A 19,805-nucleotide genomic window follows, 5' to 3' on the forward strand; every position below is an offset into this window, starting at 1 on the left:
CAGGAGAGGGAAGAATTTCAACTGTAAGGAGCAGCAATGATGCTCTCACTGAAGGCTTTTTCACTCATATTGTTCCAAATTAAACTCTACCCACAGACTTGTCTTGCAGGGAGCTGGGTAGCAAAAACTCTTCCATTTCTTTGTCTGGAGTGCAGGATTGGACAAGACAACCTCCAGAAGTCCCTCCAAACCTGAGTTATTCTACCTTTCTAACCAACCCAGAACAGAATGGACTAAGGCAATTCATTTGTGCAGAAATAATGATTTATTGCATTAATTCCTTGTAAAGTCAAACATCACTCAGGTGTGAACTGGCTTGTCTCTTCATTTTCCTGCAGAACTCCAAAGGGCACTGAGACGTTCCTGCCTGTGGCAAAGTGCTTCAGCTTCTCCAAATGTTCCTGCTTTGATTGTGGTTGTTAACTGATGGAAAACACTCTTAATGTGGTGGCATTTCTCACTTTCCTGGTATTTAATGAGACAGAGCTGTGGGAGCAGAGGAAGAACTAGCTCCCTATTTAGTCCGTACTAGCACAATGGAAGAGAAATAAAACAGGAGCCTTAGCACCAGCTTATTTTTACTTTTCTGCCCAGACAAAAGCACTTAGGAGGGGATGCCTGCTATTATAGAATCATAGAACCAACCAGGTTGGAAGAGACCTCCAAGATCATCCAGGCCAATCTAGCACTCAGCCCTATCCAATCAACTAGACCATGGCACTCAGTGCCTCATCCAGGCTTTCCTTGAACACCTCCAGGGACGGTGACTCCACCACCTCTCTGGGCAGCCCATTCCAATGCCAATCACTCTCTCTGGCAACAATTTCTTCCTAACATCCAGCCTATACTTCCCCCGGCACAACTTGAGACTGTGTCCCCTTGTTCTGTTACTGGCTGTCTGGGAGAAGAGACCAACCCCTGCCTGGCTACAGCCTCCCTTCAGGTAGTTGCAGACAGCAACAAGGTCACGTCTGAGCCTCCTCTTCTCCAAGCTATGAGAGAGAGTATCTGGACTTGTTAGAAATGTTTATATTTTTATTAAAATTTGAGGAATATCAGACTCAGAATATTTTTATTGAAACAACAGGGACAATTCCTTGCTCCTGGTAGCCTTATTGCTAGCCATAGTTTTGTGTCCAGGATAAGTTCAGGACATTATTCTATTTCCAACAACAAAATGCAAATCTAGCAGCAGTACGTACACATGAGGGTCGTTAGTATGCCTGGAGCATTTTGCATAGGGGAAGCATGAATTATCTTTCCACAGCAAAGCTATCACATGAATTAATGTTCCTTCTCCACTTCCCCTATGCAGTAATTTCACACTTGAGGGATAAAGTTTCCCTGGTGCCAGGGAGCTCTCCCCACTCCAGAGCCCAGCAGACTCCTGCATTTATGGCAAATCAGTGCCCCAGTAAAGCTGACGACTGACAGCAAATGGACCTGGTACTGTGGGACAGTATGTGCCAGCATCTCCCTTTTCCCTCTGTGGGCAGCCTACTGCCAGCTGCTCCCAGGCTCTGAGGCAGTGGTGTCTTGCCATTAACCACCTCACTGTCTCAGTTAATGACAACGAATAGAGGCACAGCTCTGAGACAGGGGCTTGCAGGTAGCATTCACAAGATCAAAACTTTTTGGGCACACTCAGATATCAGGCTAGAGGGAAAAAAAGAAAGCTGTAATCTTGCTCTAAAGCCTGGCATCCCTGGAAATGCACTGTCTCTGCAAACAGGGTCAAATCATACTCCACCCACCAGCTCTGAGTTAAACTCTGAGACAGGCTCCTCACCTGCTCTGGACGTGGGGCAGTGTAAGGGAGAAGTGGTCTCTGCTTCTTGCATGCTGCCTTTTCCCAGGCTGCAGCAGGATGCAACAAAAGGACTCAACATTTGCAGCACTGGCACGTGAGAAATCTTGACTCCTTGGCACCAGCTCACTTCTATGTACTAAACCACACCCATTAAGTTCTAATTTAAGGCAGTTGCCTGGTATCTTCCCCTGTGACTATAGGAGAGACTCCCAGAATTCAAGCCAGCAACTTGTCCCAGAGCCCATAATTCACATGAGCCTTGCAACCTTCCCCAGTCACGCAGAGAGGTTTCACCCAGAGCTTTCCACCAGTAAATCTCAATACACTTTTCAAAGGAAATGAGTTTCATTACCCCCATTTTTCCTATGAAAAGGCTGATGTACTCAGAAGGTGATAGCTGCTGGCTGCCTAGAAATCCTGGAAGCCTAGGTCTACTACAGGACGAGCTTAGCTGACCTCACACTGCCTATACAGCAAATGTCATGTCTGGCTGAGTCCTGAGACACATACCTGGCTTTATGCTATCTGGACTTTCTAACAGCTGTTGACCACCAGATGTGCAATTGTTTCTTGCAAGACTTCCCTCCCCACTTGTAGCCCTCACGTGTGCTGGATGGAACTATGGACCCAGGAATCTAAACAGACTCAACATGACACACAGCTTCAGCATCCATGCTTAGAGCTGGAAGTTTCTCTTACAAAGAGGCTTTCTCAGCCAAAGGATTAGCATCTTGCACTGGCGAAGCAAAGCAAAGCCAACCTCAAAGGGTTGTGCTCACAATAGAAATCCTGTTTATTGAAAAAAAAATGTGTGTCCCCTTATCAGTGTCCATTAACAGCAATGCTCACAACATGGAAAGGCTTAGGAAAATCTGACTGACCTCCCTGTGTTTCCTCTCTGCTTACTTTCAGTACTGTGACCTGAACAGTAACAATGGGGCAGCTTTGCTTTGCTTTCTGGTCCATCTCCCTTTTTTGGGGTTAAGCCCTGTGGAAACAGCAAATATAACAGTGAAAAGACTGATTAAAAGAACCATATCAAATGACTGTCTTTAAAAAAATGAAAAACACTTATACAACAGCACTGCTGACATCAGTTTGAAATGTGGAGCTGAAGCCAAGACCAGCTCCTCTCCCCTTAATAACAGAGGTCTGGGCAAAGAATCAGTGTCACATTGTGATGTTCAGGCAGGACACGGCAAGGTTGAAGAGATATCATCTCCTGATGCCACACCTGGAAAGACACTGAGCTATGCCATGAGACCAAGGTGCTGGCACTGCCAAGATGGTGATATCATATATGGTGTCACCCACCACACCCTGGAATAATGCAGGTCTTTTATTCAACTCTTTTTGGCAGAGGAAAGAGAAAAGCTGTTAGCTATGATCAGAGATGTCTCAGGTTGAAGGAATGGACTCCTGTGAACATCAGCTTCTTTACCACAGAGACAGTCATTACAAAAACAATAGGCCTGTCATTAACATATGAAAACATATCACTTGCCTTCTGCCCCCCCTCTTCTCTTGATTCTTCTACTCCTTTCTCCTTGCCTTGCACCCTCTTTTGCTCCAAGGTGGGTGGCAAGAAACCCACCCATGGGCAGACATGAGATAGAGGTCACAGCAGACAGATTGCTCAGCTGTTTCGAGCCCATAACACCAGGCTCATCCAGGAATAGATGTCTGGCAGAGGTAATGGGATTTCATCACTGAGGGCAGGGGATTTGTCCTTCCTAAAGTCAGCCTCAGTTTGCAGAGAGTTTGACCTCTGATCATTGCGCTTTCTCAGCTGCTTCCCTTGTGCTGGCTGCTGCCTTGCCAGTAAAACAGTCCATCAACAAGTTTTTTAGTTTGTATTTACAGCCCAGTTCTTGATAGCCTTTCCAATGAGACAGAGGTACAATCCATCTTGGACAGACATCAAAAGGATGCCAGTCTGATTTAGGCTAATAGATAGCCTCATTGAGCTAATGAGATTAGGGCTCCCTTGTTTACGATGACCCTGTTGGAAACAGTGTCCCAGGACAAGAGCTGCGATGTTCCTAGGATGTGGGCAACGACAGAGGCATTTGCTGTGGCCCAAAAGCACTGACCTGATTCCTCTGCTCGCCTACATCCAGCACTTTACAGGTTCATTAGGAAAGATTAAGTTAATGAACTGTTCCCTCCTCATTTTCCCATCATTAGACAGAAATAGGCAGAAACCTCAGGCCAGTGATAACATACTGTGTTCATTCTGTCCCTGGAGAGACCTATTAGACATGTTCCCAGAGGTGGGAGCTGAAACTATCAGCTGATAGGGAGGAAGAGGAGGATACCGTATAGGTGAGAGGGTGCTGTCTTCCACCTTTGCTGATCTATTGTCAGCAGCACATACACTTGTATCTACCTACACATTACCCTCAGGGAAGGAAGGGCACTGCTTACTGAGCCATCTCCATTTACTGAGGCCTTCTAATGCATCACCAGTTGCACATAACTGAAGCTACCCATGAGTTCAATGTCCCAGCAGTTAAATGAAGGCATGGTTGAGTCCAAGTAACAATGGGAAGGACTCAGTTATTCCAGGCTTTCTCAGTAATTTAGGAAGAAGAAAAGTGCTCCCTGGGGAAATGGTTTGGGAGTGTTAATGTCCTCTGGGAGGATGCAAGGACATGCTTCCTGAGGTTTTGGGAAGGCTGGCGGAGCCTGGGGCTGTACAGGCACTGTGGGAAGAGTTATGCAGTGTTGTCCTAGAGCTGAGCACTGGCTGTGGCTCAGGAAATGGGGCAGCAGCCATCACATTGGGCTGCAGTGAGGAGCCTGCCTTCTGGCACTGGTCCTCCAAGCTAGATGGGGGAGGTTGTCCCCTCCACCTGCCCTGCCTCTGCAGCACATCACTCTGCCTGGCCCAAGGACTGTCTCTGTCCCAGGTGCCTGCAGGAAAGCATGGTGGGTCTTGTGGTGGTTGCCATCCCTAGGCAGGGTCCTGCAGCACCCTGAAGTTAGGGGGGATTCATGTGAGATGGGATGGGCGCCTTCAGCTTGGCAGGTAACCACAGGAAGCATTCCACTACTGACCTCATTTCCACCAGGACCAAGGGTTCATTAGGGGTAAAAATAACTCTGGGAAAACAGAGCCAAAGCCCTGACATGGAGTCCCTCAGTTGCTGGGTCTGTTTCTTGATCAGCTCAAGCCAACCCAAGGTCCCTCCCCTTCCTCTCTCTCTGCACAGTTCATTACTTCTTTTGCACCAAGAAGCATGATGTTGTTACCAGACCCATGAGAAGCATCTCTGGTGCATTGGATGGTTTATATGCCCTCCTCAATCCTTCACCTTAAAAAGTAATCTTCACCTTGGGCATTGTGTCTCTCTTTTGCAAAAGGTAAAATTTTGCACCAAAGAACAGAAGTGTTTCTAAACAAAATGCTGTCCTCTGGTGCTGCTCCTGCTGAGATCCCTTGGATATTTCCTACAGTCTTATTGTTTGAATAGGAGCATTTCCATCTCATTTGCCAATAGAGATGCAGGAGGAGCTGATTTTTCTGTTTGGGTGATGGACAAAGAAATCAGAAAAATGAACTAATTCAGTCAAAGCAGAACTGCGTTTTCCCTTGGGCTATTTTGCAAAGCAAGGACAAAAGGAGAATCCGACCCAAAACAAGACTCTTGGTTTTGTCTGGGGAGCATTGGTTTTCTCTTTCACTACTTTCTCAAAAAATGGATCATGTCTCAAAAGAAGAAAAGCAGTGATTTCGAAAGGCAAGAAAGCTGCTGAGAGACTTTTTAGGATGTCAGGTGGTGATAGGACAAGAGGGAATGGATCCAGACTAGAGGAAGGTAGATTTAGGTTAGGCAATCAGGAAGAAGTCCTTCACCATAAGAAATAGGTTGCCCAGAGAGGTGATGCGAGCCTCATTCCTGGATGTTTTTAAGGGCAGGTTAGATGTGGCTCTGAGCAATCTGATCTAGTGGAGGGTTACAGAATCATAGAATCAACGAGGTTGGAAGAGATCTCCAAGATCATCCAGGCCAACCTAGTACCCATACCTGTCCAATCAACTAGACCATGGCACTAAGTGCCTCATCCAGGCTTTCCTTGAACACCGCCAGGGACAGTGACTCCACCACCTCCCTGGGCAGCCCATTCCAATGCCAATCACTTTCTCTAGGAAGAGCTTCTAACATCCAGCCTATGTCTTCCCTGGCACAACTTGGGACTGTGTCCCCTTGTTTTGTTGCTGCTTGCCTGGCAGAAGAGCCCAACCCCACCTGGCTACAGCCTCCCTTCAGGTAGTTGTAGACAGCAATGAGGTCAGCCCTGAGCCTCCCCTCCTCCAGGCTGCACACCCCCAGCTCCCTCAGCCTCTCCTCACAGGGTTTGTGTTCCAGGTCTTTCACCAGCTTCATTGCCCTTCTCTGGTGTCCCTGCCCACAGCAAGAGGGCTGGAACTAGGTGATCCTTGGGGTTCCTTCCAACTCTGACATTTCTTTCAGAATATCAAAATGAAGAACTTTGGCATCTTTGGGAGAAGGGAATTTTGTGAGGGGGAGATTTCTCACAAAGCTTACCCAAAAATGTGTAAATAATTTCCTCCCCTCCCATAAGCTGCATTTTCCCCAAAACTCATAATCCACTGGTGACAGTTTTGCAGTTTAATCTCCCTGGAGTAAGGGAACAGAGAAGGATGCTCTTGATAGAAAGACACAGAGATGCAGGGATATGGAGTGCATCCAAGAACAAGACATGGAAGAATTTAGGGCAGGAAACAAATTTTCTTGTAATCCAGACACTACAGAACTTTCTACCACAGCAAATGTTCTTTGATCACGGTCCAGGAGTCAGTGATAAACGTGGAGGGTTATTTCTCACTGCGGTTGTAGGTTTCTGATAAGGAATGTTCACAAGCTCCCCCCAGAGGAATTAAACCATAAGAAACTCAAATCTAGCAGGGCTTAGTTCCACTCTGTCATGCACAGGAAAAGTGAAACAACTGAGCTCAGCCTGCATCTAGCAATTTCTTAGGTACTGCATAATTAATAAGAAGCACCATGTGCTACATGTGTTTTGTAATACTCGCCCCTTTGGTGTGGATGAAATCACAAGCTGACTGTGCAGTGCTACTCCTTCTGGCTCACATGAAATATTAATGGCAATAGTAACTTTGCAGGGAAAGGCAGGGTTCTTCACAAGGAAAGAATGTTTTTAAGCAGAGGCACCCTACTGCCCTCCAAGAAACCTTATAAAATAGATGACTCAGTCCTCCAGAAGTATCTTTGCTCATTCTCTTCACACAGGTTGAATAAAGAACCTCTGATGTCCTAATTTCCCTCCCAGTCTTCACATTTTCACAGTAAACATCCTAACTATTTTCTGGAAGGAAAGCATTCAGAGTTCCTAGCTCACAGATATTATCAGGGATTCATTAAACCTGGGGACAGCATTTCAAAGCTGAAAAATAGTGATTGCCCTTCATCAAATGCAAGCCTTCATTTCTTGCTGACACAGTGGTTCTTTGGGAGCAAGTGTCTTAAACAACGTGGAGAATTTAAGAGTTCTCCAATTTAAACAATTGTGCAATACATTGAAGGAAAACTCTAGGTCTGACCAGGTGGTTGGGACCATCAAGAAGACCAAACACAGCCACTGTGACCTAAGATGTGACTACGTAGAAGCTGCGTCCAGTGTCTCTTTCAGGCTAGCTCTGATGTTTCAGAGTCCTTCAAGAGGCTCCAAGGTGAACACAGCAAACAGCTTAGTTCTCATTGCCACCTCCTCCCTTCACAAAGTTGCTGCACAGCACAGGACATGGGTCTGGGGTCTCAGATGGGCCAGGAAGCATTGGGGTATGTAGCAAACACCTTTGCGGCAGGCACTGTCTTAGGGCCTTGAACAGTTAGAACAGGAAACCTATGCGAGACAGATGACATTGGCTGTCAGATCCAAGCAAGCTGGAGTCAGCCCTGCAGAGTTTTCAAAGCATTGCCTTGCACAGCTTTCCTTGGGCCCCCTTTGTCCCAGTTGCTGAAGCAGTGATCAGCAGCAGCAGCTTGCCCGCTATGGCCTGAGGCTGACAGGCCCTCCACGGCCAAGCCAGTCTGTCAGCATTTTTCCCACTGGCTTGGCCAGGTTTCAGCTATGTGGACTTCTTGTTACTGGGGTTATTGGTTACCCATGCAGGCCTTACCCTGAGCCAGCCACATTGCCAACAAGCAGTGGTTTTGTACCATGCTGGCTGAACTTTCCAGCACAGTTGTCCCTGGTCATTAATGGCTACGTAGTGCTGGCTGTCAGAAGGAAACCAGGACAACCTCTAGATCCCTCACTGAGCCTTGACAAAACTAAAGAACACAAAGGGAGAAATGAGTTCAAGAGAGCTGTTGATATACTGGAACATGTCCAGAGAAGAGCAACCAAGCTGGTGAGAGGCCTGGAACACAGCCCTGTGAGGAGAGGCTGAGGGAGCTGGGGGTGTGCAGCCTGGAGAAGAGGAGGCTCAGGGCAGACCTCATTGCTCTCTACAACTACCTGAAGGGAGGCTGTAGCCAGGTGGGGTTGGTCTCTTCTGCCAGGCAAGCAGCAACAGAACAAGGGGACACAGTCTCAAGCCATGCTGGAATACACTCTTTCTGGAGCTGCAGTTTCACAATCACTTCTGCCCTAATGGAGCTAGATGGTCCTTGAAGTCCCTTCTAACCTAAACCACTCTATGATTCCTGTGTGAGCTACCCTGGGGGATCCTGCTTTGGCAGGTACTCAATGTGTGGAGGTCTCTTCCAACCTCTGAAGTTGTATGTGTGATTTTGAGTAATGACAAGGAGCATAAGGCCTCCTTCAGGAAGGAGGTACCAGTGCCAGGAACCCTGAGTTGCAATGTTACTGAAGTCAGGTACACTGTAGAGATGGGACTTTAATGCAACCCAGTACCAGGGCTCATGCTGGTCTTACAAGCCTTTCTGTTCAGGAACAGCAAGAGAAACCCAAAGTAATGATTCTCCAGGTAATTAGACTTTGCAAAGGCAGATCAAAGAAGTAGTAGCAGATTGCAAAGGAGGTAAATGTGTTACAGAGCTGAGAAACAAGCAAAGCCATGTGAAGAGCAGAGTTAAAGTTAACTCAGCTCTTAGGAGTTATTTGATGAAACCAGACAAAAAGCAAGTGAGTTTGGGTCATAGCAGCAGCAGCTTCACCAAAACACTCCTACCATAGCTGGCAGTTCCTTTGGAGTCCTCTTTTTTTATCAGGTCGGTAATTTGCTATCACAATGGAAAATACTTCAACAAGTGCATCACATTTCAGGGTGCAATGAAAGGTGCACACACCTCTTGAAGTATTTTCCACTGGGGGGGGGGGGAAGAAAGAAGGGGAAAAAAGGTATTTGACTAAAACGTTGTCAGTTTTTCCAGAGGGAAAGGTGCATTTTTGTGTTGGAAATATTTACAGGAGGGCTGAGTGGGCTGTGAACCCAGCCATGTTAGCATTTTTGATCAATAATTTTCAGTTTAGAGAATAAAATGATGATGTTTTTCACAGTAAAGTTCAGCAAGATCGTGCCTTGTTTTCTTTCCTTTCATCAACATTACCTGCACAGCCAGGATAGGAGTGTCCCTTCCACACCTTGGACCTTGCTATCCCACACAGGCTGTGCTATGCCCACAACAGCCCCACGCACCAACCCTTGCGCCAGCATCTTCCAGAGCTTACAGAAGTCTGTGACTGGGAGAAGCAAGACCTGGGAAACATGTACGAAACAGCCAGCAAGAACTCTCCAGCCTCAGAGATGCTGTGGGTGCTCAAACTGGGCTGACACTCATCCAGCTGCAGAGCTAGTCCCAAATTGTATCCATCTGAAAATCTGCAGGGCAGGGGGAACATGCTGAAATGCAAGCAGGGGACTGGAAGAACATCTCTTAATGGCAAGAACTCCCTTCTCCTCCCACAACAGCCCAGAGCTACTGTGGCGGGTGTTGGGAAAGGATGTGACCTTTTGTAGAGCACATCCAAGCAGAGAGGCTTTATTATTCCATAACAGCCACAGCCTGAAGGCAGATTAAGTTGTCCCAGGGACAAAGCTGATCTCCGCAGTCTTCTTGCCAATGCTTTGTCAAGGCAGAGTTGGATTTAACGAGGTGGCTATCCTGGTCTGACAGATAGCAGTAAACTAAAAGGGCCAAAATCATGTTTGAATACATTTGTGTCAGCCAAGGACTCGCACACCCCCCAGCAGTCCCGGATCTGGCATAGATGCACAAGACAGCTTCAAATAGGAGTCAACTGGGATGCCACAGGACATGGATCCAGCTCATGGAGCCACTGGGCTTGGTGCCTGACACAACACAAGCATTGCTAGGTTCCTGAGGTGGCCATCATCATGCTGCTCCCTGGGCTACATCCTGAGGGCTAGAGTCTTTTCACACAAGTTGGAGTTGGAAAGGCCTCACCTTCCCCACCAGGCCATTTGCTAGCTGGTCCAGAGAGGCCATCTGCCACCAACCCACCTCCACCCATCCCACCACGTGTCCCTTACCAGCCAGGGCGATGACTCAGCCCGTAAGCAGAACCGGCCTCCCAGCAGCAGAAACCAAGCATCCTCATGATTGCTTTTTGTGTTTGTGCTCTGCAGGATTATTTTCCCACCTTTTGCTTCCAGGAGCCATTTGTGATGCCAGAAAAGAAAAAAAATAAAGCCAACATGATATCATCCACTTGGGATACTTGAGATATTTCTGTCTTTCTTCAGCCACCTCCGGTTACCTCTCAGTGGTGTCCATGAGGATGGCTTGTGCTCTGCAGGGGGAGGAAAGGTTGGAAGCTCCAAACTTATGCATCTCTCAGCCCTTAATTTTGTTGACGAAAGCTCCCCAAAACAACAAAATTGCAGTTACAGGGAGCACAGTCTGGAGCAATCCCCAACAAAAGGGCATTCAAATAAACCATGGCCTTTAGTGGTCCCTTTGCTACCCTTTGTGATGCATTTTCTTCATGTTTTCTCAACTACTACAGACTTAGTGTGCTACCTGCATCTTTGCCCCTACCCTGCATGGCTGTCTGATTTCTATATAATCAACAGGGGAGACAGAGATGACTTCTACCATGCCTCAGTGTTTGGACGTCTGTGGACATGGCTTTTGGACACCTCCAGCCAGTTAAGGCTTGGTTTCACTGATGCTCTGTCCCCACATGCAAGAGAATCAGGTTCCTCCTGAAAAGTTTGTTGCAACAATCAGGAGTGGCAGCCCCCAACACCCACCCATCCACCAACAGTGCAATGCAGGCAGAAGGTGACTGCAGCCACTGTTAGGACAGTTCTCGGTCGTGCAAGGTCCAGGACTGGAGCCTATTTTGGGCAGCAGCTGTGCTACAAGAGCAAGAGAACATGACTCTGGGAGTGTGCTGTACATCTGCCTGTACCTCTACTACTTCATTACATTTTCCTTTCTGAAGTAAAGTGAAATAAACAGAATAGGCATCACATTAGAAAGGAATAGCTGTCACATTAAGCTGATATGTCACTGCTAAACCAGCTGATTTCCAAAGCAAAGAAATTTCCTATGTGTCCTGAGCTAGATTCTATAGTCCTGCTCTGACAGGGGGCTGGGCTCAATCTATAGAGGTCCCCTCCAACCTCTAAAATCCTGTGATCCATCCCAGAGCCTGGAACAAGATCATCAATCAGCTCAAAAACCACACAGAGAAGCTCAGCCTCACTAAGGAGGCCCAACCAGCACCCATGGATAATGTTGGAGTAGCCACAAACCTGCTCCCTACCTAACCGGGGGGCCACCAGGCCCCCCGGCCTTTGTCTCCCCCCCCCATTCACATGGTTTGCACCATGGGGACTCACCAGTGATGACCGGAGGAGGATCCCTCTGCCCAACTGGGTGCAGCTTGAGACTTCTGCTGTTCCTGGGGACAATTAAAAAGGAGAGGGGGCAGAGAGGTCAAAGTGGCCACACCTGAGGTGGGAGGAGACTCCAACAGGGCTCAGCTGCTCTGGATTTGGAGAGAAAAGGGGGAAAATGGGGTGGGTGGGGTGGAAAATGGTGTTCTAGTGTGGTCTGGTATAGGTCATCCTGCTCTGGCAGGGGAGTTGGACTCAATGATCTTTTCATGGCACTTCCAGCCCTTAACATTCTGTGTCTCTAAAAGCCAGCAAGCAAAAAGAAGGAAAGTGAGCAAGAAACTGGCTATGGAGCACATGGGTCATTCCCCTAACATCTTGCCCAGCCTTTGGCAACAGGCAGCTCAGGAATTTCCTGGGCTGAAGGAGGTGAACTCCAAACCCTCATGTTTAATAACTGGTAGTTGAGTTTCTTTGTGATTTTCTCTATCTCCCTGCTGAATCTATTTGCACCTTGGGCTTGTGCTGGAAGCAAGGTGCCCAGGGCTGCACACAGCAGCCCTGGTATTTATATGGCACAGTATTTTCACTTTGTTCTTGGTGGCATTTTTGAATATGTGACCTAAACAAACATGTCCACTATAGCAACAAAGCTCTCCAGTTTGGCTGCTTATCACAGACAAGGAGCTGTAGCACCCAGCAGCACTTTTACCCTTGGGATTGGCAAGCCAGTCATGCCCAGGGGCATGAAAGCCTTTGCCTTCTTCCACAAAGAGCAGGTGAGCTGAGGACTCACTATGCTACACAACCCTCTCTCAGTGTCCTGTTCACTGCTGAACCTCATCAGGGATCCCAGAAACGCTCAGCCTGCCTGTGGGGAAGATTGTAACACTCTCAGGGCTCACAGTTCTCGACTTGCTGCTGAAGATAAACAGTTTCTATGGCGTTTTCCTAATTATGGAGAAGAGTTTCCTAAAGGGGACTGAACTCACTGCTTGAACTGCTGGGAAAAATAATAGCTGACATTGTTGCAGTATTTTTCATTCCACAAGATCCAAAAGCATGCTGTAAACATAATTTATGAGTGGGGATTACTTTGCTCATAGCTGAAATACAACAACTTTGTAAGTAAGAAGGAGCAGAGTATAGTAAGAGTGCTTTGTGAGTGTAGTCAACAAGAGGGAGGGTTTGTGCCTGAAGAGGAAGAATTACAGTTTAGGGCATGAAAATCATATTTGACCTAAGGAGAATTAAAGCAGGTTGGGGATCTGTGTCTCTTAAGATAAACACAGATCTGTTTGATGAAGGCTGCAGGTTGGGATCACGATTTTTGCCTCTCTGACGAACCATCACAGTTCTTCTAATGTGGTTCAGCACTGTCCTTTCCAAATTTCTCTGTAACCCTCCTCTTGAGGGTTAGAAACAGTCACTGGGAATGCTGTCTGTCAAAAACAGTCTAGTGCAGTGACTGACGTTCCCACAGATCAGTGAAGGGATCCTTTTCAGGTATACTCTGCACACAGAAAGAAAAACTCAAAGCTAGCCAGAAAAGCCCCCTCAAACTTGTGCACAGATGTCCAGCACCTGCACCAGGCTAGAGCTCAGCAAGAGCTGCAAACAAAATACAGGAAGGAATCTCAGCCTAGCCTTTGGGGGTGGGTTTTATATGACTTGGGTTGCACAGAGCAGAGCTACAGATGTCACCATTTATCACTTAATCTCCACGAGGATAAATATTGTCTGACTGAGGCCCAGAATGCAGAATAAGGGTGTGCAGAGCAGAGCATTCCACTGCTAAAAGGACTCCCTCCAGAACCCTCCCTGACCAGGTCACACATGAGGCCCTAGACACAAACTCCTCATGCCTGCCTCTCAGCCCAGCCTGGGCTCAGCACACACACTGTCTTTCCCTGGTGCATTTGCTGTTTGGGGACATGGAGGGTGACATATTGGAGGATGGCATGGCCATTTCACACCTGCTTTCAGATCACCTGGGACTGCATGTGTCCAACCTGTGGGCAGGAGCTTCCAAGCTTGGACTTCACTCATACTGAGGATGAGACGTTTCTTTCTTATGAGGATGGCTGTTCAGGGCATACTCACAAGGGGTTTACGGGCCAGTAGAGGATAATGGGGACACACACAAGCCCCATGTTAAGCCCCACCATCAAATTGGAGGGAAAGCAGAAGTATGACCCTTCACTTAAACACTACCCTCTTCCCTGACCTCTCTCTGGCTGGATGTGGCTCCATGCTCACTCATGGTGGCTGTCTCTTTGCACAGGCATGCACTGACAGGGACCCTCCCTGCCCTCTCTCTGCTATTTTCCCCAGCTCTCACCCTTTCCCCAGCTCTAGCCCAGAGTGTTGCAGTACTGAGAGGCTGTTTTTCATGAACAAGAAGCATAAACATATCTATGAGGCACATTAAAGAGTGTTTATTTGCCTTGTGCTGTTGCCTCCTTTCTTGGTCAAGATTGAAAGAAACTTTTCTCTTTTTTTTTTAGCTTCAATAGGAGACCAAATGAATAGCTTCCTCCAGCCACTCTCTGCTGGCCAGCAAGAGCAGCTGCCACCCTCAAAAGGGGACACTTGAGGCACTGCAAGTACTGGCAACGGATCCCTGGGCTTTGAGAGACCTCTCTACCATCTCTACACGAAGGATTTCTGCTGCCCCTCAGCCTGGTGCTCCCAGCAAGGATGCTGTGTTGATTAAATATCATCTCACTCTTCCAAAACAGAGTCCCTGTCACTGCCCAAACTTGCCAGGTGGCAAAGGTTATTTATTTCTGTGTCACTTGCTTGTGAGGCCTCACTGTGAATAAGTCCCTAGGTCTGCCAGCCTGAAATGAGAGCTCAGGGCCCGCTTTGGTTTCAGAGCACCCCTTTAGATGAACCCGTGAGATCCTCACTGGGTATGGTTGGCAGCAGCTTGGCACCACCCCACTGCTCAGGCAAAACCAAGCAAAGCAGTGCAGGTTCCTGACAGTGGTGCAGCAAAAGGCCAAGAGATCCTGGGTCTGGCCACACTGGGACAAGCTGGGGTTGTTCAGCCTGGAGAAGAGGAGGCTGAGGGCAGACTGGTAGAGGCCCAGTCCCTACCAGAGACTGGTCTCTGCAACTGCCTGAGAGGGGTTGCAGTGAGGCAGGGCCCAGAGGTCTCTGCAACTGCCTGAGAGGGGTTGCAGTGAGGCAGGGCCCAGAGGTCTCTGCAACTGCCTGAGAGGGGTTGCAGTGAGGCAGGGCCCAGAGGTCTCTGCAACTGCCTGAGAGGGGTTGCAGTGAGGCAGGGCCCAGAGGTCTCTGCAACTGCCTGAGAGGGGTTGCAGTGAGGCAGGGCCCAGAGGTCTCTACAACTGCCTGAGAGGGGTTGCAGTGAGGCAGAGCCCAGAGGTCTCTGCAACTGCCTGAGAGGGGTTGCAGTGAGGCAGGGCCCAGTGGGCTCTACAGCTGCCTGAGAGGGGTTGCAGTGAGGCAGGGCCCAGAGGTCTCTCTACAACTGCCTGAGAGGGGTTGCAGTGAGGCAGGGCCCAGAGGTCTCTACAACTGCCTGAGAGGGGTTGCAGTGAGGCAGGGCCCAGTGGGCTCTACAGCTGCCTGAGAGGGGTTGCAGTGAGGCAGGGCCCAGAGGTCTCTCTACAACTGCCTGAGAGGGGTTGCAGTGAGGCAGGAGGCAGAGGTCTCTACAACTGCCTGAGAGGGGTTGCAGTGAGGCAGGAGGCAGAGGTCTCTACAACTGCCTGAGAGGGGTTGCAGTGAGGCAGGGCCCAGAGGTCTCTCTACAACTGCCTGAGAGGGGTTGCAGTGAGGCAGGAGGCAGAGGTCTCTACAACTGCCTGAGAGGGGTTGCAGTGAGGCAGGAGGCAGAGGTCTCTACAACTGCCTGAGAGGGGTTGCAGTGAGGCAGGGCCCAGAGGTCTCTCTACAACTGCCTGAGAGGGGTTGCAGTGAGGCAGGGCCCAGAGGTCTCTCTACAACTGCCTGAGAGGGGTTGCAGTGAGGCAGGAGGCAGAGGTCTCTGCAACTGCCTGAGAGGGGTTGCAGTGAGGCAGGGCCCAGAGGTCTCTGCAACTGCCTGAGAGGGGTTGCAGTGAGGCAGGGCCCAGAGGTCTCTACAACTGCCTGAGAGGGGTTGCAGTGAGGCAGAGCCCAGAGGTCTCTGCAACTGCCTGAGAGGGGTTGCAGTGAGGCAGGAGGCAGAGGTCTCTGCAACTGCCTGAGAGGGGTTGCAGTGAGGCAGGGCCCAGTGGGCTCTACAGCTGCCTGAGAGGGGTTGCAGTGAGGCAGGGCCCAGAGGTCTCTCTACAACTGCCTGAGAGGGGTTGCAGTGAGGCAGGGCCCAGAGGTCTCTACAACTGCCTGAGAGGGGTTGCAGTGAGGCAGGGCCCAGAGGTCTCTCTACAACTGCCTGAGAGGGGTTGCAGTGAGGCAGGAGGCAGAGGTCTCTACAACTGCCTGAGAGGGGTTGCAGTGAGGCAGGAGGCAGAGGTCTCTGCAACTGCCTGAGAGGGGTTGCAGTGAGGCAGGGCCCAGAGGTCTCTCTACAACTGCCTGAGAGGGGTTGCAGTGAGGCAGGAGGCAGAGGTCTCTACAACTGCCTGAGAGGGGTTGCAGTGAGGCAGGGCCCAGAGGTCTCTCTACAACTGCCTGAGAGGGGTTGCAGTGAGGCAGGAGGCAGAGGTCTCTACAACTGCCTGAGAGGGGTTGCAGTGAGGCAGGGCCCAGAGGTCTCTCTACAACTGCCTGAGAGGGGTTGCAGTGAGGCAGGAGGCAGAGGTCTCTACAACTGCCTGAGAGGGGTTGCAGTGAGGCAGGAGGCAGAGGTCTCTACAACTGCCTGAGAGGGGTTGCAGTGAGGCAGGGCCCAGAGGTCTCTCTACAACTGCCTGAGAGGGGTTGCAGTGAGGCAGGGCCCAGAGGTCTCTCTACAACTGCCTGAGAGGGGTTGCAGTGAGGCAGGAGGCAGAGGTCTCTGCAACTGCCTGAGAGGGGTTGCAGTGAGGCAGGGCCCAGAGGTCTCTCTACAACTGCCTGAGAGGGGTTGCAGTGAGGCAGGGCCCAGTGGGCTCTACAACTGCCTGAGAGGGGTTGCAGTGAGGCAGGGCCCAGTGGGCTCTACAACTGCCTGAGAGGGGTTGCAGTGAGGCAGGGCCCAGAGGTCTCTCTACAACTGCCTGAGAGGGGTTGCAGTGAGGCAGGGCCCAGAGGTCTCTCTGCAACTGCCTGAGAGGGGTTGCAGTGAGGCAGGAGGCAGAGGTCTCTACAACTGCCTGAGAGGGGTTGCAGTGAGGCAGGGCCCAGAGGTCTCTCTACAACTGCCTGAGAGGGGTTGCAGTGAGGCAGGAGGCAGAGGTCTCTACAACTGCCTGAGAGGGGTTGCAGTGAGGCAGGAGGCAGAGGTCTCTGCAACTGCCTGAGAGGGGTTGCAGTGAGGCAGGGCCCAGCCTCTTCTCCCAGGCACCAAGTGATAGAAAGAGAGGCAATGGACTCAAGTTGCAACAGGGCAGGTTTAGGTTGGGTATTAGGAAAAGTTTCTTCACCAAAAGGGTCACCAGGCAGTGGAGCAGGCTGCTCAGGGAAGTGGTGGAGTCACCATCCTGGGAGGTGTTTAAAAGGCACCCAGAGGAGTCATTCAGGGGTAACCTAACAGGGGGGGGTGTACAGGGAGATGTTCAGTTATGGTGGGACTAGATGACCTTAAGGTCTTTCCCAGCCAGGCAGTTCTATGGTTCTAAGCTTTACTTGAACCCTGTGAGTTATTTTTCTGACATCTGCTGATCTCACCAAAGCCCAGAGACATTTTGCTCCTGTAAATGAACTTTTCATAGGTTTGGTTTTCTCCAAGACTGAGTCAGTATTTGGTTTGTAATTGTTTTTCTAGCTAGAAGAAAGCCTATGCTATGTGGCCCAAACGTGGCCTGCCTACAGTTTGCCCTGCACATGAAACTGCTCTCATGGGCACTCTCTCCACTCCATTGTTCAGATTTCCTTTGGACCTGTTTTTCACTTTGCTCTGTTTTCTGTGTACATTCACTGGAGATTTTCCCCCCTCTTTTCCTGTGCTGACCTCTTACTGTTCATTTGTGTTTTATCCATCTTACTCCTGCTTTTCTTGCCCAGTGTGGAGTGACAGAGTGAGTCTGAACTACAAAGGCTGAAATCTCAAAGTCTTGAAGGTCAGCTCCCATTGAGCAAGTCCTGGCAATGTTCTGCAAGGCAGTGCTTCACAGGAGGTACAGAGCCATAAATGCTGCTACAGTTCTAAGGTCTGAAAAGCAATTCAGGATGGATAAGAGTCTGATGCCTCTACAGAAGGGGCAAGAGCCACAGAGAATGTCGAGATACAGCCCCACTCCTGGTGTGGGAGGGTCAGAGCTAAGCACAGTTGGAAGAAGCACAGCTGTGCTTTTCCTGCCATGGCTTTTACTGCCTCAGGACTCACCTTGCCCAGCCCCAGGACCATCCTAGTATCCCATGGGTAGCTCTCATCCATGCTTTTTGGGCCACAGAACTTCGGGCATGTGCTATGTGCAAGATTTCAACCGCACACTTATAAGAGCTTTCTCTCTCTAGTGCCTTAAAGAAAGCCTTATTCTCACTTTAAAGAGAAATGAGCTCAGCCCAGATTCTCCAGATCACTCAGCTTCCATGCCAGGTACCTGAATCTGTTCAGCCTACTCTGTGATTAATTCAGCCATTCAGTGACTAATAATACTCTGAGGATACATTTCTTTAGAGATGTAAGGACTTGCAGCGTCAGTGCCTGTACTCAAAAACTCAGGGTACCCAACAGGAAGAAGCTGGACATTAAAAGCAGAGACAGGAAAATTATCTGTTAGGCCTGGATCCAGAAGGGCATCTCAGAAATCAGGCAATTATATTCCAAAGGCATATCTTTTTGTGTTCTCACAGCTACAAATATAGCACACAGAACAAGCTCTTCTCTGGCAGTGCCTCTTTTGCTTATCAGAAGAGAAGCTAACCAGAAGATAAAGATCTTTTCTATCAACCCCTTTAGCTAAGAAATGAAGCTCGAATGAACCTTTTATAAACAAATATCTGAAGGAAGGTGGATGAAGTGAAGCTGTGGGCAATGTGCTGTGAATTAACTCAGCAATTCTCCAAGCTTTCACAGTCCTCTTGCTCTTCTATAGGGTTGGCACCACTTGCAGTTTCTTCCCTGAATTTCCCCCAAGGACACCTGAAAAATTGCTCCAAACCCAAAACATGGCTCCATAACTCAGGTACATTGCATGTTGTGCTTCCTCCCACCTACCTGTTGGTGCCTTGCCCAAATAAGGGTGAGCAAGCCCTGATTTCACCTAACATGGTCAGTTTTGCAAATGCCATTTTGATTGGTGAATCTCTGTGGCCAAAAGAGCCATGACACTCGGGCAAAGAGTATAAATTGAACTAAATTGCAAGCAGTTGTGCTGCTTATGCCTTGCTGCCTCTGCCTCACTGCTCTTGGACAATGTGTTCTGCTCTGCCTTCTGCTTCAGACCAGCTTAGCCCTCATGTTTTGGGCTTGAATGATCTGGAAACTTAAGTACTTCAAGTTTCTCAGGAGAAGGAATTTAAGTGCCTCACAACATGGCAAGAAGTGACACCGGCATCATACACTCTGCTCATCTGCAAGAGATGCTGCCTGCACCTCTGCAAACCTCTGTGCCAAGAGGAACCAGGATCAGGTCAGAGATCGTCTGCCTCTTTGCCAGAACCCTGGGAAGATCCAGAAGCATCTCAATGGCCAAGCAGTTCCAACACTGCCAGAAAGGAGCCAGAGACTATCTTGAAATTTCTACTCCACCACAGTGAGTAGCACAGACTTTCCCTAGGGCTCCAGGCTACCCCCTTGCAGATCACGTGTCCTCCCTGCCTGTTCTGCACAATTAGCACCCCTCTTAGCATTCATCACTCAGGGTGACTTGGGGAACTGCTGGGCTCTGACAAACTCATCTGAAAGAGCCAATGAATGTAGTCAGCACTGCAGGACTTGATTGAGCTCTTGATGTTCTGGAAAGGAGGGCACAGCAAGGTAACAGCCCAGGTTAATAGTATTCAGCACTGGGTGAACACCTTCCATGAGTTCAAATGTCTCAGAGCAGTGATGGAAGGCAATCAGCAGTTCTAGTTTGTTTCTGAAACTGTCCAGCCCCATGCAGCTCTGCA

The 19,805-nt window shown here is 49.2% G+C and overlaps 2 long non-coding RNA genes across 7 annotated transcripts; both read right to left on the reverse strand.

The window, feature by feature from the left end:
- Positions 1-246: 246 nt before the first annotated feature.
- LOC135185239 (uncharacterized) lies at positions 247-1,842 on the reverse strand. The gene is made up of 2 exons (XR_010306424.1): positions 1,790-1,842; positions 247-486 (listed from the first exon to the last, which is right to left on the reverse strand). It is a non-coding gene; the product is annotated as an uncharacterized LOC135185239 (long non-coding RNA).
- A 739-nt stretch (positions 1,843-2,581) lies between these two features.
- LOC135185238 (uncharacterized) lies at positions 2,582-11,709 on the reverse strand. 6 transcript variants are annotated; one of them, XR_010306418.1, is made up of 5 exons: positions 11,637-11,706; positions 10,547-10,579; positions 10,320-10,435; positions 9,376-9,647; positions 2,582-2,798 (listed from the first exon to the last, which is right to left on the reverse strand). It is a non-coding gene; the product is annotated as an uncharacterized LOC135185238 (long non-coding RNA). The 6 variants fall into 6 exon arrangements; XR_010306423.1 differs by having other exon boundaries at positions 9,540-9,647; positions 11,637-11,705; XR_010306420.1 differs by having other exon boundaries at positions 9,497-9,647; positions 11,637-11,705.
- Positions 11,710-19,805: the final 8,096 nt, after the last annotated feature.

The sequence above is a fragment of the Pogoniulus pusillus genome, chromosome 22 (assembly GCF_015220805.1).
Source record: "Pogoniulus pusillus isolate bPogPus1 chromosome 22, bPogPus1.pri, whole genome shotgun sequence".
Taxonomy (NCBI): domain Eukaryota; kingdom Metazoa; phylum Chordata; class Aves; order Piciformes; family Lybiidae; genus Pogoniulus; species Pogoniulus pusillus.